Source organism: Manihot esculenta, chromosome 8, assembly GCF_001659605.2.
Source record: "Manihot esculenta cultivar AM560-2 chromosome 8, M.esculenta_v8, whole genome shotgun sequence".
Taxonomy (NCBI): Eukaryota; Viridiplantae; Streptophyta; class Magnoliopsida; order Malpighiales; family Euphorbiaceae; genus Manihot; species Manihot esculenta.
Window position 1 is genome coordinate 7,703,599 of NC_035168.2, and position 26,284 is coordinate 7,729,882.

At 39.4% G+C, this 26,284-nt stretch overlaps 1 long non-coding RNA gene across 2 annotated transcripts; it reads right to left on the reverse strand.

The window, feature by feature from the left end:
- Positions 1-477: 477 nt before the first annotated feature.
- On the reverse strand, positions 478-24,453 carry LOC110607862. 2 transcript variants are annotated; one of them, XR_006351628.1, is made up of 2 exons: positions 24,215-24,453; positions 478-2,368 (listed from the first exon to the last, which is right to left on the reverse strand). It is a non-coding gene; the product is annotated as an uncharacterized LOC110607862 (long non-coding RNA). The 2 variants fall into 2 exon arrangements; XR_002486789.2 differs by lacking the exon at positions 478-2,368 and adding an exon at positions 23,788-24,136.
- Between the last annotated feature and the right edge of the window lie 1,831 nt (positions 24,454-26,284).

The following is a 26,284-nucleotide window of genomic DNA, read 5'->3' on the forward strand; positions in this document are numbered from 1 at the left end:
TTAAAAAAAACTCTGCTGCTCCTTTGATAACTCTTATCCCAATTCTAATATGATTGTGTTTGTTTCTATTTAAAACTGATCTGAACTCTGTACTAGGGGTGAGCATTCGGTCGGTTCGGTTTAAAATCGAACAGAACCGAATAAATCAAAAATTAAAATTTTAGTATTTATAAAAACCGAACCAATTTTGGTCAGAAACCGAATCGAACCGAACTGGTCTGATTCGGTTCGATTCGGTTTGGTTTGATCAGTTTCGATTTTTAATAATTTTTTTTATTTTTTACACTTTATTTTTAATATTTTAAAATTTAATTAAAATATTTTAATCTTAATATAATTTAATTTCTCTATATTATTGAAAGTAACATATTATTATGACTAATCGGTTCGGTTCGGTTTTTTGATTTTTTTCTGATCAAAACCGAACCGAACTGAAATAACTGAAATTTTTAAAATTAAAAACCGAACCGAACTGAATTGAATAAAAAACCGAACTGAATTTTGAAATTAATTCGGTTCAGTCGGTTTTTCGGTTCGAACCGAATACTGCTCAGCCCTACTCTGTACAGTTGGAAAAATCGAAATTACAGTTGGAAAATTAGAATTCTGGAGTTTTCCATCGCCTTGGGCTACAGCCTTGGGCAAGGTTGTACCCTCCAGTTAGAAAAACTTCTAATTCAGCCTCTTTTTGTTCCTTTTCTCAATTTTTGCTCATAAACCTGTCCAAAATTAAATTTCAAGTAAAAATCAATTGTTTTCATCAAGATTATAGCAAAATCATGGAATTTAATATGGAAAAAGTGATGAATTTTGCAACTTATCAGATTCCTCCACACTTGCACCTTTGTTTGTCCTCAAGCATAGAAATTCAAAATAACAATAAAATACAGCCCTGTCCTCAACCATTTAAAACTTAAGTTGTCCAAAACAAACCAAATTGTCGTGCAATAGGATAATAGCAGAAATAGCTTAATTTCACCAAAGTTCACTTTAACAAATTTCATGTTTAAAGCTTGTTTCTCAAAACATAAAGTTGATCCTCAATTCAACTTCAAGCACACAAAATATTAGAATACCATATAATATTAAACTGGCATTTTGAAAGAATAAACTCTTAAAAACTCTTGACTAGACCAACAAAATTTAAAGACTTTGATAAGTCTTATTACACTTCCTACTATATCTTGCCTGAAACCGATAAAGTGAACGTGAAATAAATGCTTACTGAGCCACTTGCCCCAGGTTATTCAGTTCAGATGGCTACTAGTTCCACTTATGATCACCTAACTAAAGGCATGAGGCGAGTTTTTAAACGGTCCAAAAGAGGTGATACTCTCCCAAACACTGATTTTTCTATATAGAATCATCTTAATGGGTCACCAAGTACTACACTACTTAGGCCATCGGGTTGATAACCAAGTAACCAAATAACTAGAGGAGTGGGTCATAAGAGTGCATTAATTTCTGATTTTTGCTTTTTCTTTTCTTTTCTTGCTATTGATGCAGAACCCCCTTAACATAAATATATGGTCTAGACAATGTCCTTAAAGTCATTCTTAACAAAGGGCAGCAACTCATTTAAAAGAATATGCATTCATTATTAACTATTAAAATAAGGGCCATACTTCATAAGTTTTCAAAATAAGCCTTAAAAACAAGACTAACAAAATGAACAAGGATGAATTTATTCTATTTAGGCTAGTATACAAATGGTATAAAAACTTGAATATGTGATAAGCACATATTAAACTTCTTATGGCAAGTAGGAACTAATATATTTTTTAAAAATAATAAACCTCGAAAACAGAGAAATTAAAATATGATAATTAAAAAAAAAAACAAATCAGCAAGTGCAGGTGCTAAGAAATTGCTGAGAAATAGAAAAAACAGGGCAAGAGTATGGGCTTAGGCAAGCCTCTAGCACTCAGCAGAAAAAATTATGCAGAATCAGCATAACAGAAGAGAAATATGCAGAACATAGCAGAAAAATATATATATCAACCAACACAACAAAAACAAAAAATACTTCTATTCCAGTCACTTCTCCCCCCCTATACTTACTTCTCACATTGTCCTCAATGTGGAAAAAATTCAAGTAACGGGGGAAGTTTATAAGCAAATTAGCAAAAAGTGAGTAAAAAGAACTTGCCTGAGGAGTAAGTTGCCTAAAACTCAGGCTGTTGGTGGCTGGAGTATGGGCATCTCCAAGTGAGAGAGGATGACATCCAACTTTACATCAATGTGGTACATTTCGCCTCAATTTTAGCTAGGCGGGCTTGATCACTAGGTTCTGGAGGTGCTGTTGAGAAAGCTGGGGCTGACTTGTCCTCTGTCTAAAATAAACGCGATTGTGGTATAATGATAGGATCTGGAGGACAAAATACAATTTCTTTCCTCTCATTGAGGCAAAGTAAGTCCATAAAATTAAGTACAGGTATATCAAGAGGAAGAATATGCTCAGCTATGTGCAAATCAGTATTTTCAGTGTCAAGCACACCTAATCCTATAGCTAGCATAGAAATCACAGAATCTAGCTATATATCACACCCAACATCAGATACACTTTTAAACTGGGAGGCAAAAACCAAAATTAACTTTCCTTTTATTTAATATATACCATAAAAAGAAGAGCTCATATTTTGTTAGTTTGGTGGGATCTTTATTTTTTCCAAAAATATATAACAAAGGAACTTGTGCATGTATCTAAGGGCAGAGCTCTGGATATCATTAGCTTTAGATTTTCCACCCTTAAATTCAAACTCAGGTTTCCCTGTTAATTCTTTATATGCCAAAATTAGATTCTAACCAGCCGGGTAATCACACAATGAGTCTAGATACTCAGCAGTTTTAATATATTCATTATTATAAACACCTAAATGCAAATTAAAACCTGTGACTGAACAATTGACCATTTTATTCTGCAATTTAAAATGAATTATAGGCATATTTAAATTGAAAATCTGCACATTAAAAGAAAATTCATAGGTGGCATAAAACTCACAGCATAGTTTAACATAGGAAGGACAGTTTATGACAAAAAACTTTCTCCACTCAATATTGTCAATCAAAGCATAAACCTCATCTGTAATACCCGGCTTGAGTCCGGCATCGGAATTCCTGTAGTTCAGTGGAATTTCGGGTGTCGGACCCTCGAGAAGGGTAAGACATATGTTTCATGTGTTTTTAAGAGTTTTACATGTTTTAAAGTGTTAAAGGAAATGAGTTGTGAAAGAAAAGCAACAAGGGCGAAATGCAAAGGTTCGGCCGCCGAAGGTCACTTTCGGCCGCCGAACATTGCATGGTTTCGGGTTCTCCTTCGACTGCCGAAGGTGGTCTGGCCAGCCACCTATAAAAGGGCCAAGGGTCGGTGGAAGGAGGATATTTCTCCTCCACTTGCAGCCAGAGGTGAGGTCAAGCCTCTCCCACGTTGACTTTCATGTTTTTCATGTTTTTCATGTTTTTCACCAAATCTTTCAAGGGTTTTAAGAGTTTTGGTGTGTTTTGAAGGTTTTGAGCACAAATAGCAAGTTTGGAAGTTTGGAGCTTTGGAAGAGGTTTTCTTCATATCTCCACGTCAGGATCCCTCATCCTCAAGTTCTGAAGGAGGTAAGGGTTGATCCTGACCTTCTTTGATGGTTTTTGAAGGTTTTATGGGAGTTGTATGGTGAGTATGCATGAATAGGTTTTCGGTTGAGGTTGTGCATGATTTGGTGTTCAAGCATGTTTAAGTGTTGTTTGCTATGTTTGTTTGAGGTGTTAGGCTAGTTTTGGACCTCTTTATGCATGTTATATGGTATGTGCTAGTTGGGAGTAGTTGCTATGCATGTGGATAAGTTTTTGGGTGAGGTTTGCATGAAACAGAGCAGGGTTCTGCCCAACGGGCAAAGCCAGGTTCGGCCGCCGAACCCCTTGTGGAGGCAGTTTCGGCTGCCAAAGCTTGCCCCCGAACATTTGGACTTTCGTCTCTGGAGGCAAGGTCGGCCGCCGAAAGTGCCGCCGAAGGTTGCGTTTCGTCTCTGGACGAGACTTTCGGCTGCAGATGGTGCCGCCGAACATGCATGAGTTTCGTCTCTGGAGGGCAGTTTCTTAGAGATGGTCTTGAGTTAGTTTGGTCCCTCATTTCAGTCCACCTGTATAGGTACGGACCAGAGGAATCAGGGAAGTCAGCAGTGAGTACTACACCTGCAGAGTTAGTTCAGAGTCTACCAGAGGTGAGTGGAACTTCTCTTTTCAGAACTAAACTGCTTTTAGCATGCTTCATGCATCATGATGATTATAGTAGATTGATTGCACTAGTTTCACGAATATGGCGCATTGCATTGCATACTACGATGTATATGATGAGATGGATGGACCAAGGCGACCCCAATAGCCCTAGCTCTGTGTAAGACCTGGCCGGGCCAGGCAGCCTTCTGTAGGTAAGACCTGACTAGGCCAGGCAGCAGATTATCGTAAGACCTGGCTGGGCCAGGCGAGCAGAGTTTGTAAGACCTGGCCGGGCCAGGCAAATTGAGGTTGTCAGACCTGGCTAGGCCAGGCATCCTCCCAGTGGGAATTTTGGTGGTCATGTCTATCCTTGAGATGAAATGTCTGTGATGTGATGCATTCCATGAGATCATGTTTTAATACCATGTTTTATAGTTCTACTCATTGGGCTTGTATAGCTCATCCCTCTCCCCTAACCCCAGTTGTGCAGGTTCAGAGGGGCGTCCAACAGAGTGTGGAAGAAGAAGAGTTTTGTACTAGCTAGTGTGGACATGTAATTGGAAAGAGATGGTGTAGTGTGTAATGTATAGACTTGTGCTTGACTTAGAAGAGGTGTAATCCCTTTGTGTATACACATGATCAGTATTTTATTTACATTGTATGTTTATGAGAAAACCAGGCTTAACATTATGAGTTATATCCGCCTAGCGTGGGGATAAAATAGCAGAGTTATAGTGCATGCACAGGTTAAGCCGTGGAGTACAGAAAAGTTTTATGTTTTTACAGAAAATGTATGATTATGTGTGGGATATCACAGGTACACAGACAGTATAACAGGCTTACTACGGGTCCCGGCGACCTTAAGTCGATCTGGATCCTAGGGCCGGTAGCAGTTCGGTTTCCGGGCTGTTACAGATTGGTATCAGAGCCCTAGGTTCACATGGTCGGACCTATAGAGATAGAGTTGGGCTCATATAGATGCTAGTGGGTCAAGCACAATAGGCAAACATGTCCACTAGGATAGGATGTTGAGTCCTGTCTATAGGATGATGTGAAATGCCATGATTCATGCATGTGCATTCTTTTATATGTGTTGTTTATGTGCTCTGTTATGTGTTGTTTTCTAGAAAGTTAAGATGCGAGGAACTCGTCGATCCGCGAGATTGACCGGAGTCCCACCTGAAAGTGAGGGAATAGCTGCTCGTCCACCTGCATTGCCAAGGGCAAGATCTCACAGGTCAAGCAGGGAAGGAAAGTCACGAGACCCTAGAAGGTCTTCTGACGAGAGCAGAAGAGGAGAAGAGAGAGTTGCTATGGAGGGGGATCAGAGTAGAGATGAAAGCATGGGTGTGGGAAGGGCAGAAGAAGGTATGGGGGAGTCCCAGGGAGGCGCACAGGCCTCGGGGTTTGGTTATCCACCCTATCCACAGGGCCCAGGGTATCCGATGGGAGGCACGTCGGATGACTCTAGCTTCGCCCCATATCCACCCTACATGCCATATATGCCCTATCCTTCCTTCTATCCACCATATCACATGTATCCACCCCCACCTTTTCATTCAAGTCCAGTACAGCCTGAAGCAAGAGAAACAGTACCTCCACCACCACCTGAACCAGTAGCCCCTGTTGTGGAAGCACAACAACCCAATGCTTCAGGGGGAAACAAAGTGAAGATGACGGAGTACTTAAAGTTGGATGCTCCTAAATTCAACACGGGAGATGATCCCTTTGAGTATCTCAGTGCAGTCAGAATGATAACAAGTGAGTTGGGAGCAGATGACAGCAGAGCCATTGAGATGGCAGGGTTCACGTTGAAATGCAAGAAAGCCAAAGAATGGTTCAAGAACTATGTGGACCCCAGAATAGACAGTATGACATGGGAAGAGTTCGCCAATGAGTTTGCTGGGTGGGCTTTTCCTGACAGTTCCAGGGAGCTCAAGGTTGTGGAGTTTGAACAGTTGAGACAGATGGAGGAGATGAGCGTTGATGAATATACAGATAAGTTCCTGGAATTGTTACCATACGTGGGTCAGGCGTATGATACGGATCAGAAGAAGGCAAAGAGATATGCCACGAGGCTTCATCCCAGGTATTTCTCCTTGATTCTCCACGCGGAGAAGGAGAGTTTTCACTCCATTGTGGATGCTGCTCGGAAGATGGAGGCCAGTGCCATATTACAGGGAGTAGTTAAGCAGCCAAGGGCACAGTCTTCTGGTGTTAAACCAGGTTCCTCCTCACAAAGTACAACAAGTGTGAGCAAGAAGAGATGGGATAAACTCAGAGGAAAAAGGGGCAAGGTCTGGAGCAGGATTAAGTCGGGTCTGGGAATGAGTAGCGGCTCCAGCTCTGGCGCAGATGTTCCAGTTTGCAAGAGGTGTGGAAGACAGCACAGAGGAGCTTGTATGTTGGGATCTACAGCCTGCTATAGATGTGGGCAGGAAGGACATTATGCACGGGAATGTCCTCAGGCGACTTTGGTTGCACCATCCCAGCAGATGACCTCAGGCAGTGTAGCACAGCCAGCAGCTTCAGCCGTACCACAAGGTAGTGGTAGAGGTAGAGGAAGAGGGGCAGCCTCTTCATCAGGGATGGGTTCCCGAGGTGCAGGTCCGTCAGCCCCAGCACGGATTTTCACCATGACTCAGCAGGAGGCAGACACTTCGAACACAGTGGTGTCAGGTAATCTCATCATTGGGTGTTCAAAGGTGTATGCTTTGATGGACTCCGGTGCTTCTCACTCTTTCATTTCTTCGAGCGCCGCTGAGAGGTTGGGTCTGATGGTCTCCGAGTTAGAGTGTCCTCTTCGGGTTAGTGGACCCAAGTGTGATCCATCTTTGGCAGAGTCAGTCTGTCGGTTCAGTCCAGGGTGCATAGAGAGTAGATACCTTCCAGCTGACCTGGTGGTTCTAGCGTTGACAGATTTTGATGTCATTCTAGGGATGGATTGGTTATCTATGTACAATGCTACCTTGAACTGCAGAGACAAGGTAGTTAGTTTCAGAGACCAGGATGGATCAGAGTGTGTCTTCAGAAGAGATAGGAGGGGGACACCTAGGGGCTTGATATCAGCCCTTCAGGCTCGTAAGTTGTTGAGGAGAGGTTGTCAGGGGTTCATAGCTCATGTGAGGGAGCTAGACGGTCAGGTTAGGGAACCGTCCTCCGTACCAGTGGTTCGAGAGTTCCCAGATGTGTTTCCTGAAGAGCTTCCAGGACTACCACCTGATAGGAAAATAGAGTTCGAGATCGAATTGATGCCTGGTACCAGACCGATCTCTATTCCTCCCTACAGGATGGCACCAGCAGAGCTGAGAGAGTTGAAAGAGCAGTTGCAGGATTTGGTAGACAAGGGTTTCATCCGCCCGAGTACCTCACTCTGGGGTGCTCCAGTACTGTTTGTCAGGAAGAAGGATGGACCTCTTCGACTTTGTGTCGACTACAGGCAGTTGAACAAGGTCACTACCAAGAACAAGTATCCTTTACCCAGGATCGATGATCTATTTGACCAGCTGGCAGGAGCATGTTGTTTTTCGAAGATAGATCTGAGATCCGGATACCACCAGTTGAAGATCAGGGAAGGAGATGTATCCAAGACTGCGTTCAGGACCAGATATGGGCATTATGAGTTCCTAGTAATGCCGTTCGGGTTGACTAACGCCCCTGCAGCATTCATGGATCTCATGAATAGAGTTTTCAGAGAGTACCTGGATCGCTTTGTGATTGTCTTTATAGATGATATCTTAGTGTACTCCAGGGATGTAGAGGAACATGCCCAGCATCTGCGAATAGTGCTACAGACCTTGAGAGAGCATGGCTTGTATGCCAAGTTCTCCAAGTGTGAGTTCTGGCTAAGGAGCATTGCCTTTTTGGGACATGTAGTATCAGAGGAAGGAATAGCAGTAGATCCCAAAAAGGTAGAGGCAGTAGCCGACTGGCCTATACCCACTACAGTGACAGAGATCAAGAGTTTTCTGGGTTTGGCAGGCTACTATCGGAGGTTCGTGCAGGACTTTTCGAAGATAGCTGCTCCTATGACCAGACTGACCAGAAAGAATCAGAAGTTTGTATGGTCAGAGGCATGTAATGAGAGTTTTGAAGAGCTGAAGAGACGGTTGACTTCAGCACCGGTGTTAGCTCTGCCAATCAGTGATGAAGACTTCACAGTGTTCTGTGATGCATCTCGAGTGGGATTAGGTTGTGTGTTGATGCAGAAAGACAGAGTGATAGCTTATGCTTCTAGACAGCTGAAGAAGCACGAGCTGAACTACCCGACACACGATCTTGAGATGGCAGCTGTTATCTTTGCACTTAAGATGTGGAGGCATTACCTCTATGGGGTCAAGTGTGAGATCTACATAGATCATAAGAGCCTGCAGCACATCTTGAGTCAGAGAGAGCTGAACTTGAGGCAGAGACGGTGGGTAGAAGTGCTCAGTGATTACGATTGCAAGATCCAGTATCATCCGGGTAAGGCTAATGTTGTAGCTGATGCCTTAAGCTGGAAGTCACTTGGCAGCTTATCCCACATTTCAGTAAAGGGAAGACCGGTGGTGAAGGACTTTTACAGACTCATGGATGAAGGGCTACAGTTGCAGTTATCTAGTACAGGTGCTTTGATTGCACAGATGAGAGTTACACTAGTGTTTCTCGAGCAAGTGGCTCTGAAACAGCACGAAGACCCTGAGTTAGTGAAGATTGCCAGGACTGTTCAGTCTGGCAACAGTGCAGAGTTTAGATTTGACAGTGAGGGGATTCTTCGTCACGGTAAGAGATTATGTGTACCCGATGATAGCAGTTTGAAGGAAGACATTATGAGGGAAGCTCATAATGCAAGGTATAGCGTTCATCCTAGAGCCACCAAGATGTATCAAGATCTAAGAAGGGTGTATTGGTGGCCAGCAATGAAGAAAGAAGTGGCACAGTTTGTGTCAGCCTGCGAGACATGTCAAAGGGTGAAGCTAGAGCACCAGAAGCCGGCTGGAATGCTTAACCCACTGCCGATTCCAGAGTGGAAATGGGAGAACATAGCTATGGATTTTGTAGTGGGGTTACCGGCGACGTCCAACAGGTTAGACTCCATATGGGTGATTGTGGATAGACTCACTAAATCTGCCCACTTCATTCCAGTCAGGAGTAACTATTCTGTGGACAAACTAGCGCAGGTGTATGTGGATGAGATAGTAAAGTTGCATGGAGTTCCAGTGTCGATTGTATCAGATAGAGGACCTCAGTTCACCTCCAGGTTTTGGCGGAGTCTGCAAGCTGCTATGGGCACAAGATTGGATTTCAGTACTGCTTTCCATCCGCAAATAGACGGTCAGTCAGAGAGGACCATCCAAACGATTGAAGATATGTTGCGCATGTGTGTGTTAGACTTTGGCGGTTCTTGGAGGCAGCATCTACCTCTGGTGGAGTTTGCCTACAACAACAGCCATCATGCTAGCATAGGGATGGCCCCTTATGAAGCTCTGTATGGACGGAAGTGCAGAACACCTGTTTGCTGGGAAGAGGTTGGAGAGAAGGCTTTTGCAGGGCCAGAGTTAGTTGAGATTACCAGCAAGTTGGTGCCTATCACCAGAGAGAGGATCAGAACAGCTGTTAGCAGACAAAAAAGCTATGCAGACATCCGCAGGAAGCAGATAGAATTCCAGGAGGGGGATATGGTATTGCTAAAGGTGTATCCGATGAAAGGAGTGGTTCGATTTGGAAAGAAAGGTAAACTAGCTCCACGGTACATTGGTCCTTTTGAGATTTTGCAACGGATCGGGAATGTGTCGTATAAGCTGGACTTACCTGCATCGATGGAAAGAATTCACCCGGTATTCTATGTTTCTATGTTGAGGAAATATGTGTCAGATCCAGAGAAGGTTCTCAGTGAACCTGATGTAGAGATCCTTGGAGATCTCACTTATGAAGAACAGCCAGTATGGATCTTGGACACACAGATCAGAAAGTTGCGGAACAAGGAGATACCAATGGTGAAAGTCCTGTGGAACCACCACAACTTAGAAGAGTGCACCTGGGAGACACGAGAGTCCATGTTCCAGCAATACCCATATCTGTTTTGAGGTTAGTTAGCTAGTTTTCCCCTTTTTAAATGTGTATATGTGTTTCGTTGTTTGAGGAACATTCGGGGACGAATGTTCTTAAGGGGGGGAGAATGTAATACCCGGCTTGAGTCCGGCATCGGAATTCCTGTAGTTCAGGGGAATTTCGGGTGTCGGACCCTCGAGAAGGGTAAGACATATGTTTCATGTGTTTTTAAGAGTTTTACATGTTTTAAAGTGTTAAAGGAAATGAGTTGTGAAAGAAAAGCAACAAGGGCGAAATGCAAAGGTTCGGCCGCCGAAGGTCACTTTCGGCCGCCGAACATTGCATGGTTTCGGGTTCTCTTTCGGCTGCCGAAGGTGGTCTGGCCAGCCACCTATAAAAGGGCCAAGGGTCGGTGGAAGGAGGATATTTCTCCTCCACTTGCAGCCAGAGGTGAGGTCAAGCCTCTCCCACGTTGACTTTCATGTTTTTCATGTTTTTCATGTTTTTCACCAAATCTTTTAAGGGTTTTAAGAGTTTTGGTGTGTTTTGAAGGTTTTGAGCACAAATAGCAAGTTTGGAAGTTTGGAGCTTTGGAAGAGGTTTTCTTCATATCTCCACGTCAGGATCCCTCATCCTCAAGTTCTGAAGGAGGTAAGGGTTGATCTTGACCTTCTTTGATGGTTTTTGAAGGTTTTATGGGAGTTGTATGGTGAGTATGCATGAATAGGTTTTCGGTTGAGGTTGTGCATGATTTGGTGTTCAAGCATGTTTAAGTGTTGTTTGCTATGTTTGTTTGAGGTGTTAGGCTAGTTTTGGACCTCTTTATGCATGTTATATGGTATGTGCTAGTTGGGAGTAGTTGCTATGCATGTGGATAAGTTTTTGGGTGAGGTTTGCATGAAACAGAGCAGGGTTCTGCCCAACGGGCAAAGCCAGGTTCGGCCGCCGAACCCCTTATGGAGGCAGTTTCGGCTGCCAAAGCTTGCCCCCGAACATTTGGACTTTCGTCTCTGGAGGCAAGGTTCGGCCGCCGAAAGTGCCGCCGAAGGTTGCGTTTCGTCTCTGGACGAGACTTTCGGCTGCCGAAGGTGCCGCCGAACATGCATGAGTTTCGTCTCTGGAGGGCAGTTTCTTAGAGATGGTCTTGAGTTAGTTTGGTCCCTCATTTCAGTCCACCTGTGTAGGTACGGACCAGAGGAATCAGGGAAGTCAGCAGTGAGTACTGCACCTGCAGAGTTAGTTCAGAGTCTACCAAAGGTGAGTGGAACTTCTCTTTTCAGAACTAAACTGCTTTTAGCATGCTTCATGCATCATGATGATTATAGTAGGTTGATTGCACTAGTTTCACGAATATGGCGCATTGCATTGCATACTACGATGTATATGATGAGATGGATGGACCAAGGTGACCCCAATAGCCCTAGCTCTGTGTAAGACCTGGCCGGGCCAGGCAGCCTTCTGTAGGTAAGACCTGGCTAGGCCAGGCAGCAGATTATCGTAAGACCTGGCTAGGCCAGGCGAGCAGAGTTTGTAAGACCTGGCCGGGCCAGGCAAATTGAGGTTGTCAGACCTGGCTAGGCCAGGCATCCTCCCACTGAGAATTTTGGTGGTCATGTCTATCCTTGAGATGAAATGTCTGTGATGTGATGCATTCCATGAGATCATGTTTTAATACCATGTTTTATAGTTCTACTCATTGGGCTTGTATAGCTCATCCCTCTCCCCTAACCCCAGTTGTGCAGGTTCAGAGTTCAGAGGGGCGTCCAGCAGAGTGTGGAAGAAGAAGAGTTTTGTACTAGCTAGTGTGGACATGTAATTGGAAAGAGATGGTGTAGTGTGTAATGTATAGACTTGTGCTTGACTTAGAAGAGGTGTAATCCCTTTGTGTATACACATGATCAGTATTTTATTTACATTGTATGTTTATGAGAAAACCAGGCTTAACATTATGAGTTATATCCGCCTAGCGTGGGGATAAAATAGCAGAGTTATAGTGCATGCACAGGTTAAGCCGTGGAGTACAGAAAAGTTTTATGTTTTTACAGAAAATGTATGATTATGTGTGGGATATCACAGGTACACAGACAGTATAGCAGGCTTACTACGGGTCCCGGCGACCTTAAGTCGATCTGAATCCTAATGCCGGTAGCAGTTCGGTTTCCGGGCTGTTACATCATCATATAATTGCAATTGGGTTAAGGCACCATCACTTATTCTTTTGCAAGCATATATATCATAATGGAGAAAAATTTTATACCTGACCTCGTTATCACCTTCAAAATTGATAATGACTTGTCCTCTGTTCGAAATAAACGCGATCGTGGTGGAATGTTAGGTCCTAGAGGACAAAATACAATTTTTTTTTCCTCTTGGTGAGGCAAAATAAACCCATAGAATTAAGTACAGGTATATCAAAAGAAAGAATATGCTCAGCTATGTGCAAATTAGTATTTTCAGTATCAAGCACACCTAATCCTATAATTTTATGTTGGTAAAAAATATTAAAATTATGTAATTTGATGTAATTGTACTAATATCCCAGATTGTCTCACTAGCCTGTCATACCCGGCTAGAGTTCGGCATCGGAATTCCTATAGTCCGGTGAAATCTCCGGTGTCGAAATTCTTTAGAAGGGTAATACATATGTTTTAAAGAGTGTTTTAAGAAGAGTTTTAATATGTTTTCATATGTTTTAAAGTATTTTATGAAGGTTTTATGTTTTAGGTATAAAGAAAAAAAATGAGTTTTGAAATAAAAGGATCTAAGGAGGATTTGCCAGGTTCGGCCGCCGAAGTTGAGTTTCGGCCGCCGAACATTGCATGGATTCGGCTTCACGTTCGGCTGCCGAAGGTGGTCTGGCCAGCCACCTATAAAAGGCCCGAGAGTCGGTGAGAGGGGGATATTTCTCCTCCCACCAGCAGCCAAAGGTGAGCCAAGCCTCCTCCACGTTGACTTTCCTTATTTTTGAGTTTTCCTTCAAATCTTCCATGAGTTTTGGTTGTTTTGAAGTTTTGAGCAAAAAGGGTGAGTTTTGGAGTTTGGAGCTTGGAGAGCCAAAATCTTCACATCTCCACGTTAGGATCCTCCAACCTCAAGTTGTTCAAGAGGTAAGGGATAGATCCTAAGCTTTTAATGTGGTTTTTAAAGGTTTTATGTAAGATTATGGGGTAGTATGCATGATTAGGTTATAGGAGGGTTGTTGATGTTCAAGCATGTTTATATGTTATGTGTTATGTTTGTTGGGGTTATAGGCTAGTTTTAGACCCCTTTGAGCATGTACAAGTGTATATGCATGTTGAGGAGTTGTAAGTGCATGTTGAGGGAAGGTTAGGAGGAGTTGTGCATGAAGCAGAGTAGGTTTCTGCCCTTCGGGCGAAACCAGGTTCGGCCGCCGAAGGGAGTTTCGGCCGCCGAAAGCCTTGAGGAGGTGGCTTCGGCTGCCGAAGGCTGCTTCCGGAAGCTGGACTTTCGGATCTGTCATACACATTCGGCCGCCGAAAGTGCCGCCGAAGGTTGAGTTTCGTCTCTGGACGAGACTTTCGGATGCCGAAGGTGCACCCGAAGGAGAGTAAGTGACTTTCGGCCGCCGAAAGTAGAGGTTCGGCCGCCGAAAGTAGGTGAGTTTCGTCTCTGGAGGGGAGTTTCGGCCGCCGAACCTGCCGCCGAAAGTGCCCTGTTCAGCTTGTATTTTCATGTTTCATGTAATAGTTCTAAGGTCTTTTAGAGGTCTTTTGGGGGAGTTCCTAGAAAGGTTTTGAGTTAGTTTGGTTCCTCATCTGAGTCCAATTATGTAGGAACGGACCAGAGAGATCAGAGAGATCAGCAGTGAGCATTGCTACGGAACCTGCAGAGTCAGTTCAGCGTCAGCCAAAAGTGAGTGGGACTAACTATGCATGATTTTAATGGTGTTTAAAGATATGAGCATAAAACATGCATTATTAATGCCATGAGATAATAGGATGTTGCATTAGGATTCACGAAAACGTTGCATTGCATAACTTGGTGATGATGTGGATGAATGTTGGATGATCCGTTAGCCCTCAGTAGAGTATGTTATACCATGATAGGAGTAGCATGTTCAGAGGTGCATAAAGTCCATGTGAGGCCTAATCGCCCGTGGCACAGAGTAATTGAAGTCCATGTGTGGCCTAATCGCCCGTGGCACAGAGTAATTGAAGTCCAGGGAGGCCTAATCGCCCCTGGCACAGAGCATTACTGATCTTTTATTCCGTGTAAGAGTTATGTAGAGGGCTATAGGTGACAAACTCATCCTTGATGTGTATTGATTTGTGATGTGACGCATATCATGGGAGCATGTGTTTAATGAATTGTTTTAAAGTTCTACTCACTGGGCTATAGAAGCTCACCCCTCTCCCCTAACCCCAGTTTTGCAGGTTCTGAGTTCATGAAGAGTAAGAAGGGTACAGGAAGAATGTACAGAGAGTATGTAATAGTTAGAATGGACACGTAAATGTAAAAGAGATAATGTGATGTGTAGTGTTTAGATGGTGCTTGATGTTTAAGAGTTGATATCCCTTGAGTTGTACATGGTCCTTTTATGAAAATGTTTTACGTTATGTATGAAAAAGCCAGGCTTAACAATAATATGGGAATGAGTTGCCTTGAGCTAAGATAAGAGCTCTGGCAAGGTTTTTACAGTATAGAGATAGAGTATGCACAGGTTAAGCCGTGGAGAAAGAAAGTTTACATTTTTACAAAAAAATGCATGATCATGTATGGGATTTCACAGGTGCACAGAGTTCACGGCAGGCTTACTACGGGTCTAGGCGGCCTTAAGTCGATCTGGATCCTAGTGCCGGTAACAGTTCGGTTTTCGGGCTGTTACAGAGTGGTATCAGAGCAGTTAGGTTCACATGGTCGGACCTAGATGGTTAGAGATGGGTTCACAGAGAGTAGAGTGAGTCAAGCACCATAGGAAAACATGTCCATTAGGATAGGATAATAGTCCTGTCTATATGATGATGTGAAATGCCATGATTGATGCATGTGCATTCGTATATATGTGATGTATGCTAGAAGTTCATGTGTTCCACATGGATTATAAGTTATTGATGTGTATGCTATGTGCTGTTTTCCAGAGAGTTAAGATGCGAGGAACCCGTCGATCCGCGAGATTGACTAGAGTACCACCTGAAAGTGAGAGTACAGCTGCTCGTCCTCCTGCAGTTCCAAGGACAAGGACACATAGGTTAAACAGGGAGGGAACGTCACGAGACCCTAGGAGGTCGCCGGACGAGAGTAGAAGAGGAGTAAGTAGAGGAGGAAGATTAGAGGAAGTAAGAGAAGCTGTAGAAGAAGAGCAAAGAGAAGATGAGAGCATGGGTGTGAGAAGGTCTGAGGAAGGTATGGGGGAGTCTCAGAGAGGAGCACAGGGCCCCGAGTATCCGATGGGAAGTACGTCGGATTACTCCAGCTACGCCCCATATCCACCCTACATGCCTTATATGCCATATCCTTCTTTTTATCCACCCTATTACATGTATCCACCCCCACCTTTTCAACCAAGTCCATCACAGTCTGAACCAAGAGAAACAGTACCTCCACCACCACCAGAAACAGTAACCCCTGCGGTGGAAGTACAACAACCAGGTTCTTCAGGGGGAAGTAAGGTAAAGATGACTGAGTACTTGAAGTTGGACGCTCCTAAGTTTAATACCGGAGATGATCCTTTTGAGTATCTCAGTGCAGTCAGGATGATAACGAGTGAGCTAGGAGCAGATGACTGCAGAGCCATAGAGATGGCAGGGTTCACGTTGAGGTGTAAGAAAGCGAGAGAATGGTTTAAAAACTATGTGGACCCCAGGATAGATAGTATGACATGGGAAGAGTTTGCGAACGAGTTTGCCGGATGGGCTTTTCCGGACAGTTCCAGGGAAATGAAGATAGTAGAGTTTGAGCAGCTCAGACAAACGGAAGAAATGAGTGTGGATGAGTATACGGACAAGTTCCTGGAATTGTTACCATACGTGGGACAGGCGTATGATACGGATCAAAAGAAGGCAAGGAGATATGCCACAAGGTTACATCCTAGGTATTTCTCCTTGATTCTTCCGGCGGAAAAGGAGAGTTTCCACTCGATAGTGGATGCAGCTAGAAAGATGGAGGCCAGTGCCATTGTACAAGGGACAATCAAGCAGTCCGTGGCACAGTCTTCAGGTCCTAAAAACCTAGAGGCAGGCGATGTTGATCTCTCCTCTTTGAACGAAGCAGTTACCAAGAGTAAAAAGGGAGGAAGAGGTCTTAGGAAATCAAAGAAGAGTAAGTTTTGGGATCAGTCGACGTCAGGTCTGGAAGCAGGTGTTGGCTTGAGTTCAGGAACAGAGGTTGCGGAATGTTTAAGGTGCGGGAGATCGCACAGAGGAGTTTGTCGGTTTGGGACGACAGCATGCTACAGATGTGGCCAAGAGGGACACATAGCACGTGAGTGTCCCATTGTGCCCTCATTGGCACCGACCCATCAGACAATTTTGGGAAGTGTCCCACGACCAGTGGCTCCGGCCACGACACAAGGCAGAGGCAGAGGAAGAGGGTCAACTTCTTCACCTGTAGGTCCCAGAGGTGAAGGTCCGTCAGCTCCAGGCCGGATTTTCACGATGACACAACAAGAGGCAGACACGTTTAACACCAGGGTGTCAGGTAATTACATCTTGGACGTTTTAATGTGTATGCCTGTTAAAGTTTTGATGTTTTTCTTCTGTGGTTCTAGAACTATGCAGAAAAGAGAAAGAGTAAGTAAAAGATAAGAGAAAGACTAAGAAGAGGTAGAGTAAGTATCAAAATAAGAGCAAGAGTCAGAAAAGTAAGAAAAGAGCAAGAATAAGGAAAGAGAACAGAGGAGTAAGTGAGTCAGATCAAAGTAAGAGGAAGAGAGTTTAATAAGGTTGAGAAGTAAAAGGGGTATGTCTGTTTGAACCCTGAGGATTCCTTTTCCTTGAGGTTCCTAAACCCATATAGAGAGAGTAGGTCAGATAGCTTCTGGGCTTAAAGTGTTGTGGAGTTAGCAGACTCCAGGATGATCCATCAGTGATAGAGTTAGTTAATGGTGAGTAGATGCCATCTACCTAACCCTATGGTTCTAGATTGGACTGTTTAGACGTCAGTCTAGTGATGGGTTGGCTAGCTACTCGTGTTACTGCCGAGTCTACAGGGACAAGGTAGATATGTTTAGAGTTTATGATGGATCAGAGATAGTCCTTTTGAGGGACAGAGTATAGTATGGATGATCAGGGGTTATAGCATATGAAGGAAAGAAAGTTTTAGCATGAGTAAAGTTAAGAGAAAGAGAGTTAAGGGTATAGTTGAGAGTTTTGGTAGATAAGGGTTTTATCCGACCTAGTACCCCACTCTAGAGTGGTTAGTATGGATAAAGGGAAACGAAGGATAAATCCTCAATACCTTGTACGATTGGAAGCAGTTGTATAAGGATACTACCTGTTAAGAGTTAGAAAGGAAGTCAAGATAGAAAAGATGAAGAGAGAAGGGCAAGAACCAGAGTGCGCAGCGAAAGCTTGCGAAGTTTAGAAGATAGGCGATGAAGGATGGATAGTTAGAGTACGTGAAGGACATAGATGGAAGTCACACCAGTGTTTCTGGAGCAAGTAACTCAGAAACAAGCAGAAGAACACGGAGGTGGTCAAGTTGCCAAGTATAAAGGTTAGATGAGAGTTTAGGTATTGCTGAAGGTGTTCCCAAAGTAAGTGAAGGTTCACTATAAGAGAAATGATCCAACAGAAAGAAAGAGTAATAAATAAAGAGGTTCTGACGGTAAAGGTTTTAGGTGAACCACTACAAGTTAAAGAAGAGCTCTGGGGAGATACAGGAGTTAAGTTCCAGCGATACCTATGTAGGAGGAACATTCGGGGACGAATGTTCTTAAGGGGGGGAGAATGTAATACCCGGCTAGAGTTCGGCATCGGAATTCCTATAGTCCGGTGAAATCTCCGGTGTCGAAATTCTTTAGAAGGGTAATACATATGTTTTAAAGAGTGTTTTAAGAAGAGTTTTAATATGTTTTCATATGTTTTAAAGTATTTTATGAAGGTTTTATGTTTTAGGTATAAAGAAAAAAAATGAGTTTTGAAATAAAAGGATCTAAGGAGGATTTGCCAGGTTCGGCCGCCGAAGTTGAGTTTCGGCCGCCGAACATTGCATGGATTCGGCTTCACGTTCGGCTGCCGAAGGTGGTCTGGCCAGCCACCTATAAAAGGCCCGAGAGTCGGTGAGAGGGGGATATTTCTCCTCCCACCAGCAGCCAAAGGTGAGCCAAGCCTCCTCCACGTTGACTTTCCTTATTTTTGAGTTTTCCTTCAAATCTTCCATGAGTTTTGGTTGTTTTGAAGTTTTGAGCAAAAAGGGTGAGTTTTGGAGTTTGGAGCTTGGAGAGCCAAAATCTTCACATCTCCACGTTAGGATCCTCCAACCTCAAGTTGTTCAAGAGGTAAGGGATAGATCCTAAGCTTTTAATGTGGTTTTTAAAGGTTTTATGTAAGATTATGGGGTAGTATGCATGATTAGGTTATAGGAGGGTTGTTGATGTTCAAGCATGTTTATATGTTATGTGTTATGTTTGTTGGGGTTATAGGCTAGTTTTAGACCCCTTTGAGCATGTACAAGTGTATATGCATGTTGAGGAGTTGTAAGTGCATGTTGAGGGAAGGTTAGGAGGAGTTGTGCATGAAGCAGAGTAGGTTTCTGCCCTTCGGGCGAAACCAGGTTCGGCCGCCGAAGGGAGTTTCGGCCGCCGAAAGCCTTGAGGAGGTGGCTTCGGCTGCCGAAGGCTGCTTCCGGAAGCTGGACTTTCGGATCTGTCATACACATTCGGCCGCCGAAAGTGCCGCCGAAGGTTGAGTTTCGTCTCTGGACGAGACTTTCGGATGCCGAAGGTGCACCCGAAGGAGAGTAAGTGACTTTCGGCCGCCGAAAGTAGAGGTTCGGCCGCCGAAAGTAGGTGAGTTTCGTCTCTGGAGGGGAGTTTCGGCCGCCGAACCTGCCGCCGAAAGTGCCCTGTTCAGCTTGTATTTTCATGTTTCATGTAATAGTTCTAAGGTCTTTTAGAGGTCTTTTGGGGGAGTTCCTAGAAAGGTTTTGAGTTAGTTTGGTTCCTCATCTGAGTCCAATTATGTAGGAACGGACCAGAGAGATCAGAGAGATCAGCAGTGAGCATTGCTACGGAACCTGCAGAGTCAGTTCAGCGTCAGCCAAAAGTGAGTGGGACTAACTATGCATGATTTTAATGGTGTTTAAAGATATGAGCATAAAACATGCATTATTAATGCCATGAGATAATAGGATGTTGCATTAGGATTCACGAAAACGTTGCATTGCATAACTTGGTGATGATGTGGATGAATGTTGGATGATCCGTTAGCCCTCAGTAGAGTATGTTATACCATGATAGGAGTAGCATGTTCAGAGGAGCATGTCCAGAGGTGCATAAAGTCCATGTGAGGCCTAATCGCCCGTGGCACAGAGTAATTGAAGTCCATGTGTGGCCTAATCGCCCGTGGCACAGAGTAATTGAAGTCCAGGGAGGCCTAATCGCCCCTGGCACAGAGCATTACTGATCTTTTATTCCGTGTAAGAGTTATGTAGAGGGCTATAGGTGACAAACTCATCCTTGATGTGTATTGATTTGTGCTGTGACGCATATCATGGGAGCATGTGTTTAATGAATTGTTTTAACGTTCTACTCACTGGGCTATAGAAGCTCACCCCTCTCCCCTAACCCCAGTTTTGCAGGTTCTGAGTTCATGAAGAGTAAGAAGGGTACAGGAAGAATGTACAGAGAGTATGTAATAGTTAGAATGGACACGTAAATGTAAAAGAGATAATGTGATGTGTAGTGTTTAGATGGTGCTTGATGTTTAAGAGTTGATATCCCTTGAGTTGTACATGGTCCTTTTATGAAAATGTTTTACGTTATGTATGAAAAAGCCAGGCTTAACAATAATATGGGAATGAGTTGCCTTGAGCTAAGATAAGAGCTCTGGCAAGGTTTTTACAGTATAGAGATAGAGTATGCACAGGTTAAGCCGTGGAGAAAGAAAGTTTACATTTTTACAAAAAAATGCATGATCATGTATGGGATTTCACAGGTGCACAGAGTTCACGGCAGGCTTACTACGGGTCTAGGCGGCCTTAAGTCGATCTGGATCCTAGTGCCGGTAACAGTTCGGTTTTCGGGCTGTTACATAGCCGATCTTGACCCCTGTTATTTTGAGTTCATATCTAGTATTCAGAGTTTACCTCAATTTGGTATCGCTCTTGCGGCCTGCATTGAAATAATACTTTTCAGTTTTTTTTAGTTTAATCGCATGATGTAAGAGTTATTTTTTCGGTTAATAATATTTATAGCTTTACCGATATCCAAGGTTTCTTAATTTTCTTTTCCTCTTACAGAGAAAATAAAGTAATTAAATGGTATACTATATTTATATGCATCTTTGAGCTACTTTTAATGACTTATGTGTTCTCTTATCATTTTTAATTGGACGATCCAATTAATAGAAGATTATAAATAGATTCAATTTTTTATTTTTACTTGAGATTGGGTATCGATGGTTCAAGTTATAATTTTGATGTAATTATACTCATAAACATAAATAACAAGTCATATTCGTGTAGACTCCCTCCACCCCTGTTTCAAAAAAAAAAAAAAAGTCATATTCGTGTAATTTTAATTTTATGCAATTAGGCCAAAAGCATTAAAATTATGTTATTAAAGTTCTATACAAATAATTATCGAGCCATCCTACTGTATCAAGTTATATTCACGAGTTTTTATTATCATGTGGTTAGATAAAAAATACTAAAATTATGTAATTCAGATTCTAATTTGATATTGTATTTATATGTAAAAAATTACCAAATCATATTCTGTAATCAAGTTATATATAAGCTTTCATGTAACTCTAAAATTATGCAATTATATTAAAGTATCGAAATTATGTAATTTAGGTTCTAATTTGACGTAATTGCACTCCTATTCAAGTAAATAGCATGTCATACGGTGTAATTAATCCATTGAATTTTGTAATTACATATAACTATAATTTCATACAATTAGGTGAAAAATATTAAAATTATAGAATATAAGCAACTATAAACTAAAAATCTATACTCACATAATTTCATATAACTATAATTTCATGCGATAAGGTAAAAGAAAAACAAAATTATAGAATTTAAGTATCAATTTGATGTAATTATACCCATATATAAATAACTATGAAGCATTAGACAAAAAATTAAATGATTTAAAATAATTAAATCAACTAAACTAATAACTGAATAAAAAATAACTAACCATATAACTAATCAATAATTGAATTTCAAAAAAAAAAAACTAATCAATAATTAATTACAGTTAATAAATTAAATTAAATACTAAAAAATTATATGTAATTTTAATTATATAACTTAAGTAGATTAAATATTTAATTATATATTTTTATTAATCTTACTTGGGGATATTAATAAAAATATTTAACAATAAAATTGTGGATATTAATAAAAAAAAAATTTTAATAGCAGTATTTATTATTGTCAATATCTTCTTTTAAGTAACAACCTAAAAAAATACCCATAAGCATAATTTAATACCAATAATATGCAATAGTAGCAAATTTAACTTTTAATAGTGATGATCTGAGATTCAGAAAATAGGGTTTTACAAGGGGTTTGTAAGCTTGGTCTAAGGGGAAGGGGCTTCTCTCCTTTTATTCTTTTACTTTGTCTGCCAGTGACGTGTAACGGCCTTGTTCTTATTGAGCCACCTGTCTCTGCTATACGGATTCATACGTATCAAGGCGTCAGATGTCTGATCCACGCTGAACGGCCATTTAATTCTCCTTGGCACGCTTGCGAACGGACCTACTAGGCGAATGAGCTAGTCATCTCTTTCCCTCTTGAGCGGACTAGAAGGAGAGATTGGGAGTGAGGCCCAGAGGAGATCTTGATATTAGCGCCGAACGGACTGGGCCGGCCCATTCAGAAGACTTAGAGGCCCTCGAAAGGGGGCAGTCATTGTCAACCCGGCCTTGGGACGGAATGGAGAATTCCAGCGATCATCAAGTAGCAAAAAAATTTTTGCTACTAATTTTATCATTTGTTCTAGTAGTGAAGGAGCATAAAGTAATATCTTTTTTTTTTTTTTCCTCCCATGGTGTCACTTGATAATTTTTGAAATCCAACGAACCATCATATGATTTCCACACGGCTAGACAATGGGCTACGACCACTATAGGAGCTGGACAAACGTTAAATATGGATAATGATCCGTTTGATATCTTCAAAGTGGGCTAATTTCAGCCATCATCCTTTATTTTTATTATTTTTAAAATATCATTAAATTTTAATTTACTTTTTTTAAAACTTTTTAAAATTTAAATTTATTATAAAAAACTTTGATTAAATTTTACCGGTAATTATTATCACTCAATTTTAATTTTTTCTTTAGAACTTCTCAAACTTTAAATTAATTTTTATTGCAAATTTGTTAAGTTAAAATGAATAGAAAAGGTTTTCTCTTTGGCATGCTTTTCTTTTATTTTTATTCTCTCCCCATTATATATATAATAATAATAATAAAAAAATTCAATTCTCTCTCTTTTATTTTTGTCTCTCTCCCAAAAATACTTTGTATCATTTTACAATATTTAGAAAATAAAGAAATTTTAGTTACCAGAAATATTACAATTACCCAAAGCCAAAGAGCAGATAAATCGAAGGTAATCAGAATAATTTTTTCTTTTATTCTTAAATTAATACTCTTTATGTATTAACTAAAAAAATAGTTAAAAGCAATATTTTATTTTTAATTAATCATCACTTACTTTATTACTATTTTTAATAAAATCATATATATATATATATATATATATATATATATATATATATATATATAACTATTGTCAAATAGGTCCTCAACACTAATAAATATTATTTAAGACTCCGTTTATTCAAATAAAATATTTTTTAAAAATATATTTTTTATTATTTGAAATATTAAAAAAATTAGTTAACCGAAAATATAAAATGAATTAATAAAAAATATTTTTCTGAAAAAAAAAAATTAAATCACTTTTAAAAAAATGACTTGCTTTTTTTAAAAAAAATTATTTTTTACTATTTGAGAATTTTATTACAACCCTTTTATATAAATTTATTAATGTATTTTATTTTTTAAATTAAAATTAAATAATAAAAAATAGATTATTTTATTAAAAATTTGTTTTACTAAATTTACGAAAAATTCTTTTTAAATACAAATTATTTTACACAAATAAACACAATTTAATGATCAAATCATTCAAATATATCTGAAATTTTAAATATCCAAATATTTAAACGTCATTTAAACATCATCCAAATATCAAAATTAATAAAAGTTATTCACACATAAAATAAAAAAAATAAAACTCAATAATTCAGATTATTTTATAATGAATAAATTTAGTTTGATTAATTTAATTTCTACTTTAGAAAAATAAGAGGAATACAATATCAATTTAAAAAGAGGAAGAAAAAAAAAATCCAACCCAAAACATCCAGATTAGAACTAACGATTCGAACCGCCGGTTATAGTAGGTTCCAATTTAGGTCCTCAGCAGCAGGCCCCTTATTGGCCCCCTATTTTAAATATACATGTATTGGATCAGAGCCGGTCTGATTCATTGAACCATAAAGCCAAACCGATTCTACGTTTAACCATTCCGGTTCAAGGGCTGACTGCACCTAACCAGGTCTAATCACAGCTGAAAAAATGCAAATCATTTTCTTGTCTAACTTCACTCGTAAACCTTAGGTGATGATCAGCAGTAGCCCTTCAAATTTAGCCTAAAATCAAACTGTTTTGGTGCGATAAGCTAGCTCAACATGCCTACACTAAGTACATTACAGCATAGTGGTAAACTAGCAAACAACGAACAGAGGTGAATCAAAAAGAAAAAGAACAAACCTCAGCCAAAGGCATGCGGATGGGTTGAATTGCAGTCAGTGAACAGCAGCGAGAATGAGGTTGTCGGCAATATGAGACAGAGCATGATCTGGATTCGAGCGAGGTCCAGATTCAATGCACAGAAACCGTCGGAGGAAAGGAGAGAGCAATGTGAAATGAGAAAGAAATAAAGAGAGAATGACAGAGAGATAGAAGGCTTCGAGAGAAAAGAAGGAAACGAGAGAGAGAGAGAGAGAGAGATGAATAAATAAGGGTTTTGAAAACAAAAATCTAAATTTTAAGGAATTCACATTTATATATAATATTTTAAATCTTTAGATAATAAAATTTCAAAACTTATTAAATTAAATTTTAAAAAATTAATAATATAATTTTTAAAATTTTATATTATTAATAAAATATATAATTTTTTAATTTAACTTTATATTGAAATTAAATATATTTTATATTTATTATATATAATATTAAATATATTATATTAATAAATATGTATTATAAATAAATTTTTATTATACAAAATATAATGTATAAATAATATATATTAAAATATTTCACTAATATTTATATTTAATATTATAAATTATAAATTTTTATATTTAAAAAATTTTATTTTTTATTAATAATATTTTAAATAAAATAAAATATTATATATTTTAAATTATAAAATTTTATTTTTTTATATTTTAAATTTTTATTAATATTTATAATATTATATAAAAATAAAAATAGAGAGTAAATAATGATATCAATAAAAAAATGATATTATTGTAATAAAATATATATTTAATATTATTTTATTATTTATTTTATTATTTAAATAGAATTTTAAAGATTATATTATAATTTATTATTAATTTATAAAAAATTAATTTAATTCTAAAAAAATTTATTTGATATAAAAATTTAAAATGTCGAATATAATAAAAATAAAATTTTAATATGTAAAATTACGAAAATATTAAAAAGTTATCGTGGATATCTATCGGATGTCGGCAGTAAAAGTTAGGTTCGGTCCAAGTTTACTGTAAAGTCCAAAGCTAATTGCTCTATATCACCCTTTAAAGATTTCTCACCAACGTGTTATTATTTAATTTTTTTTATTTTCTTTTCTATGTTAATGAATCCCAAATAATTTTTTATTTAACTTGATGTGTGGTTATTTAATTTTTTTTATTTTCTTTCTATGTTAATGAATTTCAAATAATTTTTTATCTAATTTGAACGTCGAAAGGTCTCTCCGAAAACATCCTAGTGGATCTCTGACTGCCTTTTTCTATCTCACAAGTTTCTTCCTCAGAATCAAACATGGAGGGACCAAATAGAATCAATCCCAGATCAACAATCAACCCATTAGATCGAGACGTTGCTTAAGTGTTCACGTCAGGACACATTGCTCGATCTCGCCTTCATCAAATATACTATCAATAACCATATTTATGTTAGAAGTACAAAAAAATTTATTTTTAATCTTACAAATATAACAACCATTTGATTGAGAATTTATCATTTTTTAAAATTTGAGGCATAATATTAATTTCTTAAAAGTAAGTCTTTGAGTTTAATTATTTATACGTTAAGCTCAAGTGAACGTTTTATTTATTGTTTTATTTATTATCTCTACTGTATTGAGTGTCTTATTGAATAAGAGTTTGTTCTATAAAAAAAAAAAGAGTATAAGAAAGCAAGTGTTTACTTTTAAACTATAAGTGGTTTTAATTTTTACCAAAAAAGATTGAATAATGTAGTTGAATGCTCCTGTCGTATGATATTATGAAGTTAATACGAGAAATATTAGATTATATGAGTGTGAAAATAATGGATGCATATTTGGTAAGTAAAAAAAATATTGCAAAAAAAAAATATATGAGAGTCGAATTTTTTTTATACAAAACATACATAAATTAATATCGAATATGCATAAATTTTACAATAATAGATAGAAATATTTAAATTAAAAACTTACTTTTTTTTTTTTACATCTTAAAAATAAAGAAACGATCAACTAACTTAGAGTAGTAATTGATACTTTGCATTATTGTCTAAAGATATGAAGAGTAAAAAATGCATCAA